Genomic DNA, 25,133 nt, shown 5'->3' on the forward strand with positions numbered 1-25,133 from the left:
GGGGGCCAGGTCACCGAGCCTCTCGCGTAGTCTGCCCAGGACTGCTGCGGGTTCTTCCTCTTGCCCCCTTGGGGCTGGTATGAACTCCCCGGGGACAACCAGGGGTGCGCCGTACACCAACTCGGCCGACAAGGCGTGCAGATCGTCTTTGGGGGCCGTGCGGATGCCGAGTAGGACCCAGGGAAGCTCGTCCACCCAGTTAGCTCCTCGCAGGTGGGCCATGAGAGCCGACTTCAGGTGACGGTGGAAACGTTCCACTAGTCCGTTCGACTATGGGTGGTAGGCAGTGGTGTGGTGCAGCTGTGTCCCCAAAAGGCTGGCCATAGCAGACCACAGGCTGGAGGTGAACTGGGCGCCTCTGTCGGAGGTAATGTGGGCCGGTACACCAAAGCGGGACACCCAGGTGGCGATCAGTGCCCGGGCGCAAGATTCGGAGGTGGTGTCGGTGAGCGGGACCGCCTCTGGCCATCTTGTGAACCGGTCCACAATAGTCAGGAGGTGCCGCGTTCCGTGCGACACTGGCAGGGGGCCCACGATATCCACATGAATGTGGTCGAAACGCCGGTGGGTGGGGTTGAACTGCTGCGGCAGAGCTTTGGTGTGCCGCTGCACCTTGGCCGTCTGGCAGTGCATGCACGTTCTAGCCCATTCACTGACCTGCTTGCGGAGTCCGTGCCAAACGAACCGGTTGGCTACCAGCCGGACAGTTGTCCTGATGGAGGGGTACACTAAGTTATGAATGAAGTCAAAAACACGGCGCCGCCAGTTTGCCGGGACGACGGGACGGGGCTGGCCGGTGGTGACGTCACAGAGTAGGGTCCTCTCACCTGGGCCTACGGGGAGGTCCTGGAGCTGCAAGCCGGAGACTGCGGTTCTGTAACTCAGGATCTCCTCGTCTGCCTGCTGCACCTCTGCCAGCGCCTCAAAGTCTACCCCTTGGGAAAGGGCATGAATGTTAGGGCGAGAGAGCGCGTCCGCCACGACATTGTCCTTACCCGAGACGTGCCGGACATCCGTCGTGTATTCAGAAATGTAGGACAGATGGTGCTGCTGGCGGGACGACCAGGGATCGGACACCTTCGTGAACGTAAAGGTAAGCGGCTTGTGGTCCGTGAACGCGGTGAAGGGCCTACCTTCTAAGAAGTACCTGAAATGCCGGATTGCCAGTTATAGCACCAACAGTTCCCGGTCGAAAGCACTGTATTTGAGCTCCGGTGGCCGCAGGTGTTTGCTGAAAAACGGCAAGGGTTGCCAGCGCCCCTCGATGAGTTGTTCCAGCACTCCACCGACTGCCGTGTTGGATGCATCCACTGTGAGGGCGGTAGGGACGTCCATTCTGGGGTGCACTAGCATCACGGCGTTCGCCAAGGCTTCTTTAGTTTGAATGAAAGCGGCGGCGGACACCTCGTCCCAGGTAATGTCCTTGCCCGGACCGGACAGCAAGGCGAACAGGGGGCGCATGATTCGGGCAGCTGAAGGGAGGAAGCAGTGGTAGAAATTGACCATACCTACGAACTCCTGAAGGCCTTTGATTGTGGTGGGTCGGGGGAAATGGCGGACCGCATCTACCTTAGCGGGCAGAGGGGTTGCCCCGTCTTTAGTAATCCTGTGGCCCAGGAAGTCAATGGTGTCGAGCCCAAACTGGCATTTGGCCGGGTTGATTGTTAGACCGTATTCATTCAGTCGGGCGTAGAGTTGACGGAGGTGGGACAGATGCTCCTGACGACTGCTGCTGGCTATAAGGATGTCGTCCAAATAGATGAATGCGAAGTTCAGGTTGCATTCCACCGCGTCCATTAACCGCTGGAACGTCTGCGCAGCATTCTTCGGGCTGAACGGCATGCAGAGGAACTCGAAAAGGCCGAACGAGGTGATGAGAGCCGTTTTGGGGACGTCGTCCGGATGCATCGGGATTTGATGGTATCCTCGGATGAGGTCTACCTTGGAGAAGATCCGAGCACCGTGCAGGTTTGCTGCAAAGTCCTAAATGTGCAGCACAGGGTAGCGGTCCGGTGTGGTAGCCTCGTTCAGCCTGCGGTAGTCGCCGCACGGTCTCCAGCCCCCTGTTGCTTTGGGCACCATGTGCAGGGGGGAGGCCCATGGGCTGTCGGACTGCCGGATGATCCCCAATTCCTTCATCCTCTTGAACTCCACCTTCGCCAGTCGGAGCTTGTCCGGGGGAAGCCGCCGAGCACGGGAGTGGAGGGGTGGTCCCTGGATTGGGATGTGGTTCTGTACGCCGTGTTGGGGCATGGCTACCGTGAACTGCGGTGCCAGAACCGATGGGAAATCTGCCAGGACTCTGGTGAAGTCGTTGTCGGACAGCGTGATGGAGTCGAGGTGTGGGGCTGGCAACTGGGCTTCTCCCAGGGAGAACGTCTGAAAGGTCTCGGCGTGAACCAGCCTCTGCCTCGGCAGGTCGACCAGCAGGCTGTGAGCCCGCAAAAAATCCGCGCCCAGAAGCGGTTGTGCTACGGCGGCCTGTGTGAAGTCCCACGTGAACCAGCTGGAGCCGAACTGTAGCTGCACCGTACGGGTGCCGTAGGTCCTTACCGTGCTGCCGTTCACGGCCCTCAGGGGGGGACCCGGTGCCCTGTTGCGGGTGTCGTAACTCGTCGGAGGTAAGACGCTGATCTCGGCACCGGTGTCGACCAAAAAACGACGTCCCGACCTCTTGTCCCACACATACAGAAGGCTATCCCGACGGCCAGCCGCCGTAGCCATCAGCGGCGGCTGGCCCTGGCGTTTCCCGGGAACTTGCAGGGCGGGCGACAACGGCGGGCTTCTGCGCCCCACCGCTGGTGGTAGAAACACCAGTGTTTGTTGGGCTCCCCACCCCTGCCTCTGGGGCTAGTGGACTCTGCTGCCGGGCCTGGTCTGGTCTGCTGCTGGGAGCGTGGCCTGGTAATCTGTGCGATGGACGCCCCACTCACCGTCTTGGCATTCCACAGCAAGTCCGCCCGGGCTGCCACCTTCCGGGGGTCGCTGAAATCCGCGTTGGACAGCAGCAGGCGTATGTCCTCGGGCAGCTGCTCCAGGAATGCCTGCTCAAACATGAGGCAGGGTGTGTGTCCGCCGGCCAGAGACAACATCTCATTCATTAAAGCCGATGGAGGTCTGTCTCCCAAGCCATCCAGGTGCAATAAACGGGCAGCCCGCTCGCGCCGTGAGAGTCCGAAAGTCCTTAGGAGCAGGGCTTTGAATTCCGTGTACTTGCCGTCCGCCGGGGGAGACTGTACGAACTCCGCAACCTGGGCCGCTGTGTCCTGGGAGAGGGAGCTCACCACGTAGTAGTGACGGGTGTCCTCCGAGGTTATCTGCCGAACGTGGAATTGGGCTTCTGCTTGCTGGAACCATTGGTGAGGTCGTAGCATCCAGAAGCTTGGCAGTTTCAACAAAACCGCATGAACAGATGCGGCGTCGGTCATCTTCGGCCCAAATATCGTTTGGACTGTCGGGGTCACCAATTGTAGCGGTGTGCTACACACAGCGCTAAAATAACGACACAGAGTCGGTAAACTGCAATCAAAGATAATTTTATTCAAACTTCACAGCCTTGCTTTAAAGCCTCCCTCATCCCGCCCTCCCCGGGCGCGGATGCTGTAAGGGGCACGTACTCACAAACCCCCGCAGGCTTTTCCCTTTGTTGGTGAAGCAGACCTGGCCTTTATGCCGGCGCGCTGGCTATTTGTGAGCCGGCTCGAGTGTGCTAGGAAGTGGGTCGCCACAACCTGTCCTTTTTGTACAGGCCGTACCTCCCCTAGAAAAGGAACCTGAAGCCCTGCCCCCTACACCAGTCTCTCAGCCACACATTAAAATGCCTGATCATACTATTCTTGCGCTCGTTAGCACATGGCACAGGCAGCGATCCTGAGGTTACTACCCTGAAGGTCCTGCTTTCCAGCTTCCTACCCAACTCCCTGAATTCTCTCTTCAGGACCTCATCTCTTTTTCTACCTATGCCATTGGTACCAACGTGTACCAAGGCTTCTGGCTGTTCACCCTCTCCCTTCAGAATACTCAGCACCTGATCTGAGACATCCCGTACCCTGGCACCTGGGAGGCAACACACCATGCAGGTATCTCTATCAGGCTGACAGAACCTCCTGACTGTTCTCCTCACGATAGAATCCTCTATGACTACTGCATTCCTCATCTTCTTCTCTCCCTTCTGCACCACGGAACCAGGCTCAGTGCCAGAGACCCGATCACCGTGGTCATCCTCTGTCGGGTCACCCCCCCAATGGCATCCAAAACAAGATAACAATTACCAAGGGGAATGGCCAGAGGGGTGCTCTCTACTATCTGAGCTCCTTCCATCCCTTCCCTGACAGTCACCCACTTATCTAACTCCTGCATCCTCAGGGTGACTAACTCCTTGTAGCTCCTATCTATCTTTCCCTTATAAGTTGTAGGTCATCAAGCCACAGCTTCAGATCCCTAACGCGGTGTCTCAGGAGCTGCATCTCTGTGCACCAGGCGCAGATGTGGCCATCTGGGAGACTGGAAGTATCCCAGGATTTCCACATCCGACACCCAGAGCAAAGTACTAACCCTACAGACATGCTCTCTATTCCTCTGAAAAAAGAACAAAGCCTGCTTACCCACTTACCTCATCGCAGCCCGAACAAGCCCAGGCCCTACCACTCCGCCTCAGACCACTCCGTTTATGACCGCTCCTTTGATGACCTCGTCTCTTGGCGATGTCTCATTTTATACCTGAACCTTCGCTGCTCTCCAACTAACGATTGGTGCTCCGGTTATAGCCAAGTTCCCGCAAAGCTTTCCCCTTTTAAACTTCACTCCCGTACCTGTGCTTCACCTCCTCTATCGGAGATCTCCTACTCATGATTGGTGCGCCCATTTTATTGAGTTTAATTGTTTTGTGGTTGCCTGAAGAAGATGAAACACAAGGTGGTGTATGGCATATACATACCCTGATAATACATGTACTTTGAATCTTGAACTTTTGAACTTTGAGTTGCTTCCACATGATTAGCTGATTAGATATTTGCATTAACATGCGGGAGTACCTAATAAAGTGGCCACTGAGTATAGAAATAGGCTTGAACGACAATTTTTAGTGAGGTGATAAGCTTGAATAATGCATCACATACTCAGCAGAAGATCCAATTATGAAGCAAGAGAAGAGCGATGTTATCTTGCCTTTCTGACAGGTATTTTGGATTGGATGAGCCTTTCAAACTGTTGCTAAATTCACTCGTATTTATCACTTCAAAGTTTGAATATTAATCTGTAATGAATATGTTATATGTTGCCCATCATTCTCCACTCCTACTCATACATATAAAGTTCTTATTTCTATATTTATGGGTTGGAACATTTACTGAACATTACATTAGATAGTGCAAGGCTTGTAACTGATAAAGTCAGGTAATGTGTCAGACCATTTTAACCATTAAGACAGCAGCAAAGTGTCTATGCTTATTGCTCTGAGGCAGTTGATGGCCCAAGGAAAATAAAACATAGAACTTTACTGTGCTCGATTATTTGTCTGATTTGGAGAAACAAGTTCAGCACTGAGAATAGGTCCGTGCACAAAATGGCAAAATGTCTCAGAGTTTTTTTTAAATGTTCACAGGATCGAAGTAAGCTGCAGAGAGTTGTAAAATTCCACCGTGGGCACTCACCTCCATAGTATTCAGAACATCTTCAAGGAGCAGTGCCTCCAAAAAGCAACATCCATCATTAAGGACCCTCACCACCCAGGACATGCCTTCTTCTCATTGTTCTCGAAAACTTCTTCAGATAAACCGTGGTGAGCATTCGGACAGGCTGCCTCACCTTCTGGTATGGCAGAGCTATTGAGTAAGATTAAAAGAAGCTGCAGAAAGTTGTAAAATTAGTCAGCACCATCTTGGGTACTAGCCTCCATTGTATCCAAGGCTATGTATCCAAGGAGCGGTGACTCAGAAAGATGACATCCATTATTAAGGACCCCCATCACCCAGGACATGCACCCTTCTCATTGTTACTGTCAGGAAGGAGGCACAGAAGCCTGAAGGCACACACTCAGCGATTCAGGAACAGCTTCTTCTCCTGCTTACATCAATTGAATAGATAGAAAATAGTGCAAAAACAGAAATAATATATATCAAAAAAATGAGGTAGTGTTCATGGGTTCAATGTCCATTTAGGAATTGTATGGCAAAGGGGAAGAAGCTGTTCCTGCTTCAATGAGTGTGTGCCTTCAGGCTTCTGTACCTTCTATCTGATGGTGACAATGGTAAAAGGGCATGTCCTGGGTGATGGGGGTCCTTAATAATCAATATCACCTTTCTGAGGGACCACTCCTTGAAGATGTCTTGGATACTATAGAAGCTAGTACCCGCAATGGAGCTGACTAATTTTACTACTTTCTTTAGCTTCTTTCGGTCTTGTGCATTAGCCCCACCCCCATACCAGGCAATGATGCAACCAGTCAGAAGGCTCTCCATGGTACAACTGTAGAAGTTTTTGAGTGTTTCAGGTGACAAACCAACTCCCAATAAAATATAGCGGTTGTCTTGTCTTCTTTACTGCTGCATCAATATGTTGGAACCAGGTTAGATCTTCAGAGATCTTGACACCCAGGGATCTGAAATTGCTAACTCACTCCATTTCTGATCCCTCTATGAAGATGGGTTCATGTTCTCTTATCTTAACCTTCCTGAAGCCCACAATCAGCTTTTGCATCTTACTGACATTGAGTGCAAGGTTGTTGCTGAAACACCACTCCACTAACAGGTATATCTCACTCCTGTACACCCCCTCATCTCCATCTGAGATTCTACCAACAATGGTTGCATCATTAGCAAATTTATAGATAAGCAATTGATTTACACCTAGCCACACAATCATGGGTATAGAGGGAGTAGAGCAGTGAGCTAAGCAGACACCTTGAGTTGCACCAGTGTTGATCGTCAGCGAGCTGGAGATATTATCACAAACAAGAGAAAATCTGCAGATGCTGGAAATCCAAGCAACACACTCAAAAAACTGGAGGAACTCAGCAGGCTGGGCAGCATCTATGGGGACGAGTATAGTCAACGTTTTGGGCCAAGACCATTCATCAGGACTGGAAAAAAAAGATGAGGAGTCAGAGTAAGGGCGGGGGGGGGGGGAGGGAAGGAAGAACCACAGGGTGATAGGTGAAACAGTGGGGGGGGGTGTGGTTGAAGTAAAGAGCTAGGCAGTTGATTCATGAAAGAGATACAAGACTGGAGAAGGGGGAATCTGATAGGAGAAGACAGAAGGCCATGGAAGAAAGAAAAATGGAGAGGAGCAGCAGTGGGAGGGAGGTGATAGGCTGGTAAGGAGATAAGGTGAGAGGGAAATGGGATTGGGGAATGGTGAAGGAGGTGGTGGGGGCATTACCTGAAGTTCGAGAAATCGATGTTCATACCATCAGTTTGGACACTACTCAGACAGAATATAAGGTGTTGTTCCTCCAACCTGAGTGTGGCCTCATCATGATAGTACAGGAGCCATGGATTGACAGTTTGGACTGGGAATGGGAAGTGAAATTAAATTAGGTGGCCACTGGCAGGTCTTACTTTTCAGGCAGATGGAGCGTAGGTGCTCAGTGAAGTAGTCTTTCCAGGAGGTCACACTGGGAGCACTGGATACAGTAGGTGACCCCAACAGACTCACAGGTCAAGTGTCACATCACCTGGAAGGACTGTTTGGGGCCCTGAATGGTAGTGAGGGAGGAGGTGTAGGGGTAGGTGTAGCACTTGTCCACTTGCAAGGATAAGCGCCAGGAGGGAGATCAATGGGGAGGGACAAATGGACAAGGGAGTCATGTAGGGAGTGATCCCTGTGGAAAGCAGAAAGTGGAGGGGTGGGAAAGATGTACTTAGTGGTGGAGTCCCTTTGGAGATGTTGAAAGTTACGGAGAATTATGTGCTGGACACAAAGGCTTATGGGGTGGTAGGCGTGGACAAGAGGATCCCTATCCCTGGTGAGGAGGTGGGAGGATAGGGAGTGAGTAGACATGTGTGAAATGGAAGAAATGCAGTTGAGGACAGGGTTGATGGTGGAGAAAGGGAAGCCCCTTTCTTTGAAAAAGGAGGACATCTCTTTTGCTCTGGAATGAAAAGTCTCATCCTCAGAGCTGGTGTAGTGGAGGTGGAAGAATTCAGAGAAGGAGATGACGATTTTACAAGTAGCAGGGTGGGAAGAGGTACAGGCAGGTAGCTGTGAGAGTCCGTGGGTTTATAATAAAAATCAGTGCATAAGCTGCCTCCGGAGATAAAGACAGAGAGAGATCGAGAAAGGGGAGGGAAGTGTCGGAAATGGACCAGGTTAATTTGAGGGCAGTGTGGAAGTTGAAGGTAAAGTTGATGAAGTTGGTGGAGGCAATTTGATGCAGTAGAACCGAGGCAAAGTGAGGCAGAGGGACCATGACTGAGAGTGAGGAAGACCGGAGGTTTGATTGAGTTAAACACCGAGCAGAATCAGAAAGGTCGGGTACAGGCTGAATTGAGGTGGTGGGGTTCTGGAACTAGAGCTTATTAAAGTGACTGACCCTTACGTTTGGTCGACGATTTAAGTGCTGGATGGAATCAGAGAGGTTAAATACCAGCTGAATCAAGGTGGCAGAGTTTAAATGATGACTTGGGCACTAGAACAGTTTGAAAATATCAGGGTGTCAGGGTCTGAGTCTAGGAATGGGTGGGTTTAGCTTGCTGCTCCACTCTGCCCTGAACTAAGGGCCTGCGAATGGACTGTCTATTTCCTTGCCTTTATTATATAACCATATAACAATTACAGCACAGAAACAGGCCATCTCGGTCCTTCTAGTCTGTGCCAAATGCTTAGTCTCACCTAGTCCCACTGACCCACACTCAGCACATAACCCTCCATTCCTTTCCTGCCCATATACCTATCCAATTTTACTTTAATTGACAATACAGAACCTGCCTCTACCACTTCTACTGGAAGCTCATTCCACACAGCTACCACTCTCTGAGTAAAGAAATTCCCCCTCGTGTTACCCTTAAACTTTTGCCCCCTAACTCTGAACTCATGTCCTCTTGTTTGAATCTCCCCTACTCTCAATGGAAAAAGCCTATCCACGTCAACTCTATCTATCCCCTTCATAATTTTAAATACCTCTATCAAGTCCCCCTTCAACCTTCTACTCTCCAAAGAATAAAGACCTAACTTGTTCAACCTTTCCCTGTAACTTAGGTGCTGAAACCCAGGTAACATTCTCGTAAATCTTCTCTGTACTCTCTCTATTTTGTTGACATCTTTCCTATAATTTGTTTGCATAATTTGTCTTTTTTTGCTGCACAATGGGTGTTTGCTGGTTTTCTTTTTTATGGGTTCTTTTTTGGTTTCTTTGTTTTGTGGCTACCTGTTAGGAAACATATCAAAAGGTTCTATAATGTTTAATACTTTGATGTTAAATGCACTTTGAACTTTGATTCATTTATTTATCACATGTATATCAAAACATCTGGTGGAATGCATTGCTTGTGTTAACAACCAACAAACAGGGGTGTCTTGGTGGCACCCCACAAATGTTGCCACATATTCTGGCACCTATATAGCATTTACAGTAGAGACTCGTTGGGATGAATGGTCTTGTTCTAGGCCTCAAAACATGACAAGAAGGAAATAAGTGGAAGGAAATTCTCAGCTATTTTTTTTCCAACTAGTCTCCGGCCTTTTGATACAGTTACACCAGAGAAAGTTCTGTCAAGAGTCATTGTTAGTTTTCTTAGGGGCATATGTTTACATTCAAGTCAAAGTCAAAAGTCCAAGTCAAGTACCATTAAATGCACGAGTAGGCAGATTTTGCAATTAAAAGCTTACTTGCAGCAGCTGCAGATATGCAGCATTCACAAGAGAAAGATAAATTAAGCATAAGTTATACACATTTTTTACAAGAAAGAACATTATTAGAACAACAAAACAAAATCCATTTTAGTGAAAAGTGATCAAAGCGTTCATAGTGTTGTTAAACTATGTTATTTTTGGTTGTGCTCAGTGTTTCCTGTAAGATGCACAGATGCATGGCCACGCACTACCTGAAATGCTCCCACGCACGTAGCCTTTGTTGCCGCACAGCTGGAATTTTCTTTTATATAATGTTGAAATTACGCCAATATAATTTTGACATTTATGTTAATACAATTGTGAATACTCTGTAATAAATTGTGTGTTAATGAATATAATCCATAAATTTACTAAATGTATCACAACCTTTGCTTTGAAACATTTTAGAACTTCAACGTATTTATATTGTCAGTGTTTTAAATTACAGCACTGTCACAAATTGTAACAATAAACACAGAATGGACGTCGGTAGCTCATTGATAATAAACCACTGGCCCACTGAATGTCAATACGATCTAAGTTTAAAAGTTTATCAAGCATGAAGGATTTTCTTTGCTGTACTGTATTCCATTATGCCATTCAATTAATAAAATCAAAAGTGTGTGACTTCAATTTTTTCATTAAAAATATTCATAATATGCATATTACAAAAAAAACATTTCAAGTGCCACACAGTTTTCAGGCGATGCAAAAGGTTCCTCCTCAGAGCAATTGTTGGCTTGCACAGCTGTAAGAAAGTAATTAGAGGGAACATTGGGTGTGACTGCTAGTTCAGGAACTGAATGGTTGAAGGGAAGTACAGTTGCTTGGTAGCATGACGCTTCAGAAAGAAGCAATGTTAAAAGTTGCATTGGGACATTGACAGAATACAGAATTGGCCTGAGAATTGGCAGATTTATTTCAACCCAGGAAAGTGTAAAGTATTTCATTTTAGAAGTACAAATTTGAAGGTAGAATGCAGGTTTAATGACAGGATCTAGGCAGTGTGGAAGAACAGAGGGAACTTGGTGTTCACATCTACAGCTTCCTCAAAATAGCTGCACAAATTGACAAGGCTGTTAAGAAGGTGTGTGTGGTGTGTTGGCCTTCATTAGTTAGAGGACTGAGTTCCAGAGCTATGAGGTATATGATGCGGCTTTAGAAAATCTGGTTAGACCAGACTTGGAGTGTTGTGTTCCATTCTGGTCTTCTCATTTTAGGAAGGATGTGGAAGCCAAAGAGCATGTCTAATCAGGGAGAGAATTAAAAATTTCAAAGGAGCTTGAGAGTCCTCATGCAGGATTTCCTAAAGGACAGATTTCCAGATCTGTTTGCGGGTGGTAAGGATATAATGCTGAGACTTTAAAAGTCATTGGTCAGACTGCACTTGGAGCATTTTGATCATTTTTGGGCCCCTTATCTAAAAAATGATGTATTGGCATTGGACAGGGTCCAGAAAACATTCAAGAAAATGATTTCAGGAATGAAAAAGTTAATATATGAGGAGATTTTGATGGTTCTTGGCCCATGCTCACTGGAAGTCTGAAGAGTGGGGGTGATTGTATTAAATCCTATTGAATATTGAAAGGCCTAGATAGGTTGGACATAGAGAAGATGTTTTGTATCGAGGTAGAGTCTAGGACCAGAGGGCACAGCCTTAGAATAGAGGGACAGCCATTTAAAACAGAGATGATGAGTAATTTTTTTAGCTAGGCTGTGGTAAATCTGGGGAATTCATTGCCACAGATGGCTGTGGAACCCAAGTCATTGACTACATTTAAAGCAGGTATTGATAGGTTCTTGATTTAGTAAACGTGTCAAAGGTTACAGGAAGAAGGTAGGAGAATAGAATTAAGAGGGATAATAAATCAACCATGCTGGAATGGCAGAGGAGATTTGATGGGCTGGATGAGCTAATGCTGCTGCAATATCTTATGGTCTTATGAGGATAGTTGATTGAGCTTTTCCCCTTTTCCCATGGCAGAAATGACCAATACAAGTGAGCATAATTTCAAGGATTGGATGAAAGCATAGAGGAGATATCAGAGTTAAGTTCTTTACACAGAGAGTGGTGAGTGTGTGGAACTCACTGCCAGGTAGAGGCAGATACATTAGGGACATTTAAGAAACTCTTAGACAGACACATGAATGATAGGAAAAGGAGAGAATGGTTAGACCTTAGAGTAGCACACCATCGTGGGCTGAATGGCCTGTAGTGTGCTGTAATGTTCTGTTCTATGTTGTAAATTGCTTCAAGGTCAAGTCTCTGTATGTACTCGTGGCAGTGCTTGTTCTTGCTGTGCATCGTTACCGGGCCAACGTCTTTCTAACCCCAGGTATAATGAGTTCAGAAACTCGATGTAATAATATCCTGATACTTAAACGTTGGCTCAGCGTGGATACAGCTTTCATGATGTATGAGATTAGTTATTATAAATGCACTGTACATGAGAAACTGTAGATCTCTATCTCCTGCTTTTATCAGCCAGAGCAAATCTCTGACATTTTCTGTGTCTGATGGAGTTGTGAGATAGTGGCTGAAATGCATATTGTAGAAAATAATTCCTGTCTGATTTTTTTTGTACAGGAACCTTCCTTAATCCAACTTGCAGGCCATTAATAATTCTACTTTTCTCCCCGCTGCCTCTTCAAGGGCACGTGCGCAACAACAGCTTGTAAATGACTAACATGGCTTGAGTCTGGAGATAGAAGTGGAAACTGGATAAGAACATGAATAAGAATGGTAATGCTCCCCTTGTCAGAGTTAGAGTAGGTCAAAAGTTTAAAAATTAGTTTCATTTGTCATGCACTGCCTGGATTAGAGTACATGTTTTATGACAATAGGTTGAATGAGGTAGACTTTTTTCTTTGGAGTCGAGAAGTGACTTAGAGATGTACCAGATGATAAGAGGCATAGATAGACAGCCAGTACCTTTTTCCCAGCCATCAATGGCTAATGCAAAAATCCAAATCAGAATGAGGTTTAATATCACCGGCATATGTCATGAAATTTGTTAACTGTAAGAGTGCAGAATCTTAAGGTGGTTGGAGGGAAGTGGGGGGGGGGGGGGGGGAGTGTCAGAGGTAGTTTACTTTTACTGAGAGAGTGATAAGTTTACACAACACACTTCCAGAATGACCTCCTCCTTATTCTGAGAATATGTCCCCTGGTTATAAAGATAGAGAGATAAAGATTAGCTTCAATTGTCAGACGTACATTGAAGCATTGAAGCATACAGTGAAATGCATCTTTTTGAGCCAAATCAGATCAGTAAGGATTGTGCTGGGCAGCCCACAGGTGCCATCATGCTTCTCGTACCCACGACTCAGTAACCCTAACTGTGCATCTTTGGAATGTGGGAGGGAAACTGAAGGAACCGGAAGAAACCCGTGCAGTCATGGGGAGAATATGCAGATCCTTACAAACAACGGCAGAATTGAACCCCAGTTGGTGATTGCTGGCGCTGTGAAGTGATGCTTCCTGTTACGTTTGTTCTTGATGAAAGGCAAACTTCGTGTGGGTTTTCAAAGGCTGACATACTTTAATTCGGAGACTCTAGATGTGGACTTCTAGCCCCACACTTTAGTGAGTGCCCCCAGCTCACCAGAGTCACCTCTGTTTCCCGGTGAACCACCCGCATCACAGACTGGGTCAAAATATACACACATAATAACACAGTACCATGTCATTGTCCATGCTTGAATAGAACTCCCATCATGACAGATGTTTTGCAGCAAATGGAATAGTACTTATTTCTCCTCATATATTTCATATTCTCTAAATCAGGAGGCCATTTGGTCCTTTGAATCAATGCCAGCTCTTAGTGCAATTGAGGCAGTGCCTTTCCTCCAACTCCAAATTTCAATGTAACTTTAGTTTCTAAGTACTTATACATCACCATGTACTACTTGGGATTCTTTTTCTTTCAAGCATTTACAGGAAAATAAAGAAACACAATACAATTTTATGAAAACCTATACAAAGACAGACAAAGACTGACAAACAACCAATGTGCAAAAGAAAGCAAACTTTGGAAATAAAAATACCACTGAGAACGAGTTGTAAAGAGTCCTTGAAAGTGCATCTGTAAAGTTAGTTCAGAGTAATGGTGAGTGAAGCTATCCACACTAGTACAGAAGCCTAATGATTGAAGAGTAATAACTGTTCCTGAACTTGGTGCCATGGGAACTAAAGCTCCTGTATCTCTTGCCGATTTGAAGTAGCGAGAACAGAGCTTAGCCTGGATGGCATGGTCTTTGATGATGGTGCTGCTTTCTTGTAGCACCACTCCATATAAATGTTTTCAATGCCTGTGATGACTAAATTATATCTTTATAACCTATTCCCTCTCATATACACATTAGTTCCTCCTGATAGGTTAAATGCCTTGCAATTTTACACCAGTGCCAATTTACAGAAATCAGTGAACTCATCCACGTGCAACAACCCACCTTCTGGAGGAACAGAGCAGGTCATTCTGCATCTGTGAGAGGAAAGGAATTGTGGACATTTTGCATCTGAACCCTGCACCAGTCACGCAGGGGGTGTGCGAGCATGGAACGAGTGTGGTAGATGCAGGTTCAAATGAAATATTTAAGAGGAGTTTCTGTAGGTACACAGTGGAGTTAGGTATGCAGGGCAATGGAACTGGTGCAGGTAGATAGGCAGAGAAACAGATCGGCATAGACTAGATGGGCCAAAGGGTTATTTTTGGCGCTGGAGTGCTCTATGATTCTGTGACTCTCATACAGCATAGGAATAGGCCCTTCTAACTACAACCCGAAACGTCAACAATTCAGAATCAGAATCAGATTTATTATCACTGACATATGCCATGAAATTTGTTGATTTGTGGAAGTAGTACAGTACAATACATTAAAAATACTCTGTCATAGAAAGAATATATATAAAATAAATAAATAAACTGTACAAAGAGACAACAGAAAGTCAGGTAGTGCTCATGGGTTCACTGTCCATTCAGAAATCTGATGGTGGAGGGGGAAACACTGAGTGGCAGAATCAGAGCCCGGTTTCATATCACCGGTATACGTCATGAAATTTGTTAATGTTGCAGCAGTAGTACAATGCAATACATAATAATATAGGAATAAAAATAAGCAAATCAATTACAGGAAGTATCTATATGCACATTGAAATAATTACATTAAAAATAGTGCAGAAACAGTGTGAGCCTTCAGGCTCCTGTAGTTCTTCCTCGATGGTCGTAATGAGAATAGTGTACAGTATGTCCTGGGTGGTGGGAGTCCTTAATGATGGATGCTAACTTTTGAGGTATCACCTTTTGAAGATGTCCTCAATCTTCACTGACCAGTGCTCATGGTGGAGCTGGCTGAGTTTATAACCCTTTGCATCACTGCTCTCTGCAGATGTATGCGTATGTTCATGTGCACACCCTATCCTGTGCGGTGGCCCCTCCATACCAGACGGTGATGCAACCAGTCAGAATGCTCTCCGTGGTACTTCTGTAGGAATTGGCTAGCAAATTTTCTATGCTGACATAGAAAATCTCCTTCGACTCCTAATGAAGTATAGCCACTGGCGTTCCTTTCCACCGCTGATGCTGCTCGAACCGCTGAGATCCTCCAGCAGGTTACTCTTTGCTCCAAATTCCAGTCCTGCAGGCTCCTGTGTCTCCAGTGTACCCTTGTATCACTGGATTTGGGAGGGATCTGGAGCACCCCGAGGGAAGCCTGCCCCATCAGGAGGAGGAAGTGCAAACTCCACATGAGAGCAACACCAGAGGCTAGAATTGTTGGAGCTCTTCAGTAGTTCACATTTCAATGAATTTTGATGTAATATATAACCGGTAATCCAGGACACTAATTCAAGCATTGTAGTGGTTTTGGGAGAGCCAACCTTTAGTCTGAGCATCTATGATTAATGAACCATCAGGGAAAATGCACCAGATTAGGTGGCTTGATTGGTCAATGGAAGCCCTTGAACACACACATGCACTCGCAGAGTACAGTGTTGCAAAGAGTACCGCCAAGCCTCACAGTCCCAGGAAAATGAGTCCAGCTCCCCCCTTGGGTGTTTTCAATATGGTACTTGCACATTCTCCTTCTGACCGTTTCGGTTTCCACGAGATGCCGCGATTTCCTCCCAAATCCGAAGGACATGCAGTCTGGTTAATTAAACATTAATTGGCAACTGTAAGTTACCTTGTGTCTGTAGGAGAGGGATAGAATTCAGAAAGGAATTTGGAGAAAATAAAAGGGCTTAGTGTAGTGCTGGTGGAGAAATGATTGTTTGATCGTTGGAACAGATTTGGTGGGCCGCACGGCCCATTGCAGCCCTGTATCTCTCAATGACACCCTGATTTTATTTTTCTCTTTAACCCATCTGTACACACCCACACAACACAACAACAGAGCACATACACACATGCGCACATGCTCACTCGCAAAAATGGCACAAACACCCACAAATACACAAACTTACACACCATAAATATGTAACACATATTTCTTTGACTGTTGTTTATCTTGGATTAAATAATTACTGGTATGTAGAACATAGTGTAATTCTTATTCAATTTACGGAGCAACATAAATACAACCTCTTAATACTTTGTCTCCAGGTAACTCTGTGTATCCACGAAAATTTTCCAGCCACAGAAATGCCAAATTCTACAATATGAAGCCAGTATCAACATTGATAAAATAATTTTTCAAATAATATATACAGACATTTTGTGTCATAACCTGTCAAAAAGGAAATAATGCAGACAAGTGCGAGGTTTTGCACTTCGGTAGGCCTTACATAGTGAATGGTAGGGCACTGAGGAGTGTGGTAGAACAAAGGGACCTGGGAATACAGGGCCATAATTCATTGAAAGTGGCATCACAGGCAGATAGGGTCATAAAGAAAGCTGTTGGCACATTGAGCTTCATAAGTCAATATATTGCTTACAGATGATGGGGTGTTACGTTGAAGTTGCATAAGACATTCATGAGGTCTTATTTGGAATACTGTGTGCAAGTTCAGTCACCTACCTACAGGAAAGATGTAAATAAGTTTGAAAGAGTGCAGAGAAAATTTACAAAGATGTTGCTGGGTCTGGAGGACCTGAGTTATGAGGAAAGATTGAATAGGTTAGGACTGTATTCTTTAGAAAGTTGAACATTGAGAGGAGGTTTGAGAGAGGTATACAAAATTATGAGGGGTATAGATACAGTAAATGGAAGCAGGCTTTTCCACCGAGGTTGGGTGGGACTAAAACCAGAGGTCATGGGTTAAAGGTGAAAGTTGAGAAGTTTAAGGGTAATATGAGCTTCTTCACTCAGGTGGTAATGAGAGTGTGGAGCTAGCTTCCAGCACCAGTGGTGCATGTGAGCTCAATTTCAATGTTTAAGAGAAGTTTGGATAGGTATGTTGATAGTAAGGGTATGGTGGACTATAGCCCTGGTGTAGATCAATGGGAGTAGGCAGTTTAAATGGTTTCAGTATGGACTAGATGGGCTGAAGGGGCTGTTTCTGAGCTGTACTTCTCTATAACTCTAATAGGACAGATATCTTCTTAATCCGTGGTTTGTTATCCACTAATGTGGACATCACTGAGATTAACCATGTGATTAATTCATCAATTATGGAATGGTGCAGTGCAGGAAAAGGCCTTTCAGCCTATGACTGAAATACAAACTGCACATCTGTCTGTATGTGGTCCACATCCCTATATTACTTGCCCATTCTTATCCCTTTCTAAATACTCCTTAAATGTGCTATCATATCTGTTTTGACCACTTCCTCTGGCAGAGTGCTCCAGGCGCTACCTCCAAAAAATCTCAGAATCAAGTTTATTGTCACCGGCATGTGACGTGAAATTTGTTAACTTAACAGCAGCAGCAGTTCAATGCAATACATAATCTAGCAGAGAGAGAAAAATAATAATAATAAATAAGATAAAACATCATAATAAATAAGTAAGTAAATCAATTACATATATTGAAACGATTATTTAAAATGTGCAAAAACAGAAATACTGTATATTAAAAAAAAGTGAGGTAGTGTCCAAAGCTTCAAAGTCCACTCAAGAATTGGATGGCAGAGGGGAAGAAGCTGTTCCTGAGCCACTGAGTGTGTGCCTTCAGGCTTCTGTATCTCCTACCTGATGGTAACAGTGAGAAAAGGGCATGCCCTGGGTGCTGGAGGTCTTTAATAATGGAGACTGCCTTCCTGAGATACCACTCCCTAAAGATGTCCTGGGTACTTTGTAGTGTCCAAGATGGGGCTGACTAGATTTACAGATTTACAACCTTCTGCAGCTTCTTTCGGTCCTGTGCAATAGCCCCTCCATACCAGACAGTGATGCAGCCTGTCAGAATGCACTCCATGGTACAACTATAGAAGTTTTTGAGTGTATTTGTTGACATGCCAAATCTCTTCAAACTCCTAATAAAGTATAGCCATTGTCTTGCCTTCTTTATGACTGCATCAATATGTTGGGACCAGGTTAGATCCTCAGAGATCTTGACACCCAGGACCTTGAAACTCCTCACTCTCTCCACTTCTGATCCCTCCATGAGGATTGGTATGTGTTCCTTCGTCTTACTCTTCCTGAAGTCCACAATCAACTCTTTTGTCTTACTGATGTTGAGTGCCAGGTTGTTGCTGCAGCACTATTCCACTAATAGTCATCCTCTCACTCCTGTACGCCCTCTTTTCACCACCTGAGATTCTACCAACAATGGTTGTATTATCAGCAAATTTGTAGATGGTATTTGAGCTATGCCTAGCCACATGGTTATGTGTATAGAGAGAGTAGAGCAGTGGGCTAAGCACACACCCCTGAGGTGCGCCAGGTTTGATCGTCAGCGAAGAGGATATCTTATCACCAATCCGCACAAACTGGTCTTCCAGTTAGGAAGTCAAGGATCCAATTTCCCCATAAATCTTCTTTAAACTTCCCCTTTCTTACCTTAAATCTACAGCACTGTGCAAAAGTCTGAGACACATATTCTGTATGTATCTACAGTGTCCAATACTTTTGCACAGTACTGTATTTATCAACATGGAGTGGAGAGAGTTTGTAAATCTGGTGGGAGCAAAGAATGTTGGGAATGACGAGGGTGGAGAGGTGTGGGACAGGTGGCAGAGAAAGAGTGCCAGGGGCAGGAGGGGAGGTGGTGTGGGTGCAGTCACACTCAGCCCTGAGATACAAGTCAAGGTCGTTTGATTCCAACAATTGTTTTATTTATCATTACAAAATGCCTCTTTGGTGCTTCCCGTTCCCTCTCCTCTCCTTTCCCTTTTCCCTTTCTCCCTGCCCCCTTCCCACTCCCAGTCCACAATAGAGACCCATATCAGAATTAAACTTATCATCACTCACACGTCATGATTTTTTGTGCCACAGCAGAACAGTGCAATACATAAAATTACTACAGCACTGTGTAAAACATGTGTGCCTAAGACCTTTGCACAGTACTGTATACCCTGTGGTATTTGATCTTCCCATTCTGTGAAAAAGTCTCTGTCTACCTTGTCTATTCCTCCTTTAGTATTGTAAATTTCTACCACATCACAGCTCAGCCTCCAATGCTCAAGGGAAAACAATCCAATTTTGTTTATTATATACGTAGCTGTCTTCCACTGTTTGCAGATATCATCCTGCTTTTTTTTTCTTTATTAGTAGTTGTTATGTTTATTTCTTCAGCACTTAAAGAGATGCAGTTTTCTGAACTAATTGACTACTAATCATTTATGCTCTCTGTTTTGTCTGTACCTAAGTGCCTATGATGTTGCTGGAAGCAAGTTTTTCACTATACCTGTACTTGTGCATATGACAATAAACTCCCCTTGAATTGAATTAATTTTTATTTCTGAATTGTGCTATTAAGGCCACCTGTAATTATACGTCCCTGCATTCAGTACCCCCAATTCCAAACCAAACCACATTAACTTACCCAAACTGTCCTCAAAAATATCAACCAGTGCTATCACCTTCTTTGTAAATCACATTGTACCACTCTCCAGTGTGCCTCAGAAAGGGTGGTGATCATTATTAAGGACCCCCATCACCCAGGACATGCCTTCTTCATCACTGTTGCCATCAGGAAGGAGGTATAGAAGCCCAAAGGCACACACTCAGTGATTTAGGAACAGCTTTTTCCCCTCTGCTATCGAATTCCTAAATAGACATTGAACCCATAAACACTACGCCGCTTTTTATAATTTCTGATTTTGCACTACTTTTTATTTAACTATTTAATGTACAGTGCCTATACAAAGTATTCACCCCATCCCCTCCCCACCTTGAAAGTTTTCAAGTTTTGTGTTTTTACTACATTGAATCACAGTGGATTTAATTTGGATTTTTTAGACACACCAGAAAAAAAGACTCTTTCATGTCAAAGTGAAAACAGATCTCTACAAAGTGATCTAAATTAATTACAATTATAAAACACAAAATAATTGATTACATAAGTATCCATCCACATAAATATGACACACCAACTCATCACTGGTAAAGCCAGTCAGTTTTAGAATTCACATAATTTAGTTAAATGGAGATCACCTTGGTGCAGTTACAAAAGAGACTTTTCTGTTGATCAATGTCAAAAATGTCAAATTAAATCGATTGTGATTGAATGTTGTAAAACAATAAAACATGAAAACTTCTGGGAGGTGACTCTTTTCATAAGCATTGTGCATATATATACTTACTGTAATTGATATACTTTTTTTTCTGTACTCTCATGTATTGCATTGTACTGCTGCCACTGTTAACAAATTTCATGCTTTACACTAGTGATATTAAATCTGATTCTGCTCTCCCCTGTAACATGGTATCCAAAACTCTCTGACCCTCCTCAACCCTCCTCAACTCCATCAGTGTCCAGAGGCCTGGTCAGTCATGATCAAAGCAGTGAAACCAATCCCATCAGCGACTGGATTCAGGATTTTTAATTGAAAGGAACAATTCTGCACGTTATTGTACTTGGTAGATTGTTTTACCATGATCATTTACACGTCCCATCACCTTATCTTACTGGGAGCAGCAGGGTGCCGTAGAGGTTAGTGCAATCGCTTTACCACTTGACAAATCACTTATCACTGATCCGGGTTTGATCCCTGCCGTTGTCTGTAAGGAGGTTACACGTTCTCTCTGTGCCCACGTATGCTTCCTCTGTGGACGCCAACTTCCTCCTGCGTTTCAAAGACATACAGATTGGGATTAGTAAACTATGGGCATGCAATGTTGGCGTCAGAAGTGTGGCAACATTTGCCGACTGCCCCCAACACAATCCTTGCTGATGTAATTTCACACAAAATGATTCATTCCTCTTTTATGTTTTGATGTTTCAATGTACATGTGACAAATAAAGCTAATGTTTTTTTTAACTACACAATGAATTGTAAGTATGCCTTGCAGGGATATACAGGTTAGGCTCCCCGTGTAAAGACACAGGAGTGTAGGAGGCTAACAATTCTGAGAGGGCATCTGATTAATATAACACTCTACCATTCCAGTGAACTCTACATCCAGAAGGGCACAACACCAGAGTCTTTAATTAATTCTAACTAGATTTGCTTTGGAAGATTTATGAAGGCTATTTGGATAAAGTATCTATTAACTGGGGCAGCCACAATGGGCTCAAAAGCATGACCTCAGGAAGAATAAAATACTCTCTTACTTTCAGCAGAACAACATAAAACGGCAAAAATAAAACAAGACACCAACAGCTAAACAAAACAAAACCCTTTCAGATGCCTCCCAGCCCCAAACACACTCATTGACTCCAACAGGCCTCTAACTCCAGGACAGGTCACCAGTGCTTATCTTTGGATTCTCAGACTCCCAGACATTGGCTCCCCCTTTCAGTCTTCACCCCAGGATGCTGGACACAGATATGGGCTATTGGCCTTGATTTCTGGATTTGTATGGAATTCTGACCCCAGTGACCCTTGTGGCTTTTTCAGGTTTCTAACCTAAGGCTTTGATCTTCATTCTTCAACTGTTGGCTTAGCCCTCTGGACTTCACCAAGTTTAATCTTCGGACCTTTATTTCTAGACTCACACAGACCCCATTGCATAAAAATCCCAGGAAATCAGCCATTTCTGAGATACTGAAATCACCTCGTCTGGCACCAACAATCGTTTCACAGTGTAAGTCACTAATATCACTCTTTCTCCACATGATTGGCTGATTAGATATTTACATTAACGGGTAGGTGTACAGCGGTACCGAATAAAGTTCAAAGTAAATTTATTGTCAAAGTACATATATGACACCATATACAACCCTGAGATTCATCTCCTTGGAATGGACAGTCAATGTTTCTGGATGAAGTGCTCAATGTGAAACATCAACTGTCCATTTCCTTCCACTGATGCTGTCTTACCCATTGAGCTCTTCCAATATCGGTATTGATCTGTTGCTGGGTTTTGACTTGTAATGTTAAAATGATTTCCTTCCTCCCACAAATGATCCTCATCCTCCTGAGTTCATTCAGGAGATGTTCATTGCTTCAGATTTCTCAAGTTATCGGGTTATACACCATGGAAATAGGCCCATTGGTACAATTGTTCCAAGCTGGCCAAGTTGGCCAATTTAGTCCCATGTCCATCTAAGCCTTTCCTATCCATGTAACTTGGCAACTGTCTCACGAGGGCTGACAGAGGAGAGGCAGCACCAGTGTTACTCTTGGCTGGGGTAGCATAGTAGCGTAATGGTTAGTGCCCTACTTTACAAAGGCAGTGATCACCAATCCAAATTTAATTCCCACTGCGGCCTGTCAGTTTCATCTACGTTGTCCACATGGCCGCATGGTTTTCCGATGAGCGATCCAGTTTCCCCTCACGTTCCAAAGATGTATGTGTTAGAGTTAGTGAGTTGTGGGCATGCTATAGAAGCATAGGAACATAGAAAACCTACAGCACCATACTGGCCCTTTGGCCCACAATGCTGAGCAGAGCATGTGCTTACTTTAGACATTACTCATAGCCCTCTATTTTTCTAAGCTCCAGGTGATATTGGCACCAGAAATGTGTGGCGATGTTCGCAGGACATGTAGCACAATCCTAGCTGATTTGATTCGATGCAAATGACACATTTCACTGTATGTGTCAACATTTTGATGTACAGGTGACAAATAAAGTTAAGCTTTATCTCTCTGTCTTCAGAACCAAAGATTCAGATATCTGAAGTATATTTATTATCAAAAGTATGTATACAGAATACAGCTCTGAGCTTCGTTCTTCTGCAGGCAACCAGGAAACGAAGAAAAACCATGGAACTTGCTCAAAGGAAACATTAAACACCCAACATGCCAAGAAAAATGAACAAATTAAGCAAATATCAAAAAGCGGGAGAACAACACATGGAATATCAAACATTAAACCAAGAGTCCAGTACTATTCAGTTTGGTTCAGCGCCATGCCCCCATCCAACTGCAGGCTGCAGATTCAGTCTTCATCAAAGCACCCTACTCCTCACTGATCTTCGCACTCAAACTGCTCAAAGACTGTAGACAAAAGTAGGTAGAATCCAGAAGCACATGCAACTTGAACCTCGAAGATCCCCAAAGCAAGTCCACAGCCAGAAGCCTTGCTGATCAATCCTTGCAACTTGGATCCTAAAGACTCCTGAACAGCAGCTAGGAAGAAGCAGAGGAAGACCTGTCAAACACAGGAAGAAAGCGCCAAGCACCCATCCCCCACTCTCGTCTTCATCCACTTCTACTTTGCTGAATGCCTCGATCGGAGCGAAGCAATGGAGTCAATCATGGGCTCATGCCCCACCTCCAGGCTTCCAGACCTACAGGCCACGCAGCCTGCTCCAAACCTCACCAACTCCCTCAGAGACAGCAAACTGGCAGGTCACTCATCCAGGAGACATGTTCTCAGAATAGGTGGAGGTCATTCAGTACCAGGACAAACATTGAACATACAGAACTGTGCAAAGGTCTTGGGAACATATATAGCTAGAGTGTCTAAGACATTATTCTTGTAATTTTATGCATTGCACTGTACTGCTGTCACAAAAAACACAGTTCATGACATATGTGAATGATGATAAACCTGATTCTGATATGGGTCTCTATTGTGAACTGAGAGTGGGAAGGGGGCAGGGAGATGGGAATCATGGTTGGGAAAAGGGGAAAGGTGAGGAGGACTGAGCAGGAAGTACCAAGGAGACATCCTGTAAAGAATAAAGAATCCCATGACTGGGAATCTCATACTGTAAAAGGACTAGATGGGATAGAGTTCATCAAATGTACTCAAGAAAGTTTTCTTCATCCGTATATAGAAGTCTCAACGAGAAAGCATGTGATATTGGATCTGCTATTAGCGAATGAGACAGGGCAGGTGACAGAAGTTTGTGTAGGGGAACAGTTTGCATCTAGCGACCACAATGCCATTAGGCTCAAAGTAAATATGCAAGAAGATAGCCCGATTGAATTGGCAGATGCTGGAAATAAATAAAAACACAAAATGCTGGCAGAACTCAGCAGGCCAGACAGCATCTATGGGAAACCTTTCAGCCCGAAACATCGTTGCTACCTCCTCCCGTAGATGCTGTCTGGCCTGCTGAGTTCTGCCAGCATTTTGTGATTTTATGCAAAAAGATAGGTCTTATCTGCAGGTTGAGCTTCTAAATTGGAGAAAGGCTAATTTTGATGATGTTAACAATGATGGATTGGGACTGGCTGTTTTCCAATCAAGGTGTATTTGGCAAGTGGGAGACTTTACAAAGCGAAATTTTGACTGTACAAAGCTTGTATGTGCTTGTCAGAGTAAAAGCTAAAGATAACAAGTGTAGGGAACCTTGGTTTTCAAGACCTGTACGCGCTCTCATCTCTATCTGAGATTCAACTAGCAATGGTTATATTATCAGCAAATTTATAGATGACATTTGAACCTGTATATAACTCAAATCTCATCTATAAATTTGCTGATGATACAACCATTGGTAGTTGAATAAGGAGTTATTAAAGCTTAAAGTTCCTTAAAGCTTACACCTTCTTCCTGTAATGAACAGAGCTTTACAGGATACTCCAAGTGTAGTCTAACCACTACTTTAAGGAGCTACACCATTACCTCATGACTCTTGAGCTCAATCCACCAATTAATGAAGACCAACACAATATATACCTTCATAACTACCCTATCAACTTGTATGGGAACTCTGGAATCTATGGACATGGACCTCAAGAGCGAGATATCCCAGCTGGCTGAGTGGTGTCGCAGCAACAAACTTGCACTCAGTGTCAGTAAGATGAAGGAACTGATTGTGGGCTTCAGGAAGGGTAACATAAGAGAACATGAACCCATCCTCATAGA

This window comes from Hemitrygon akajei, chromosome 4, assembly GCF_048418815.1.
Source record: "Hemitrygon akajei chromosome 4, sHemAka1.3, whole genome shotgun sequence".
Taxonomy (NCBI): Eukaryota; Metazoa; Chordata; class Chondrichthyes; order Myliobatiformes; family Dasyatidae; genus Hemitrygon; species Hemitrygon akajei.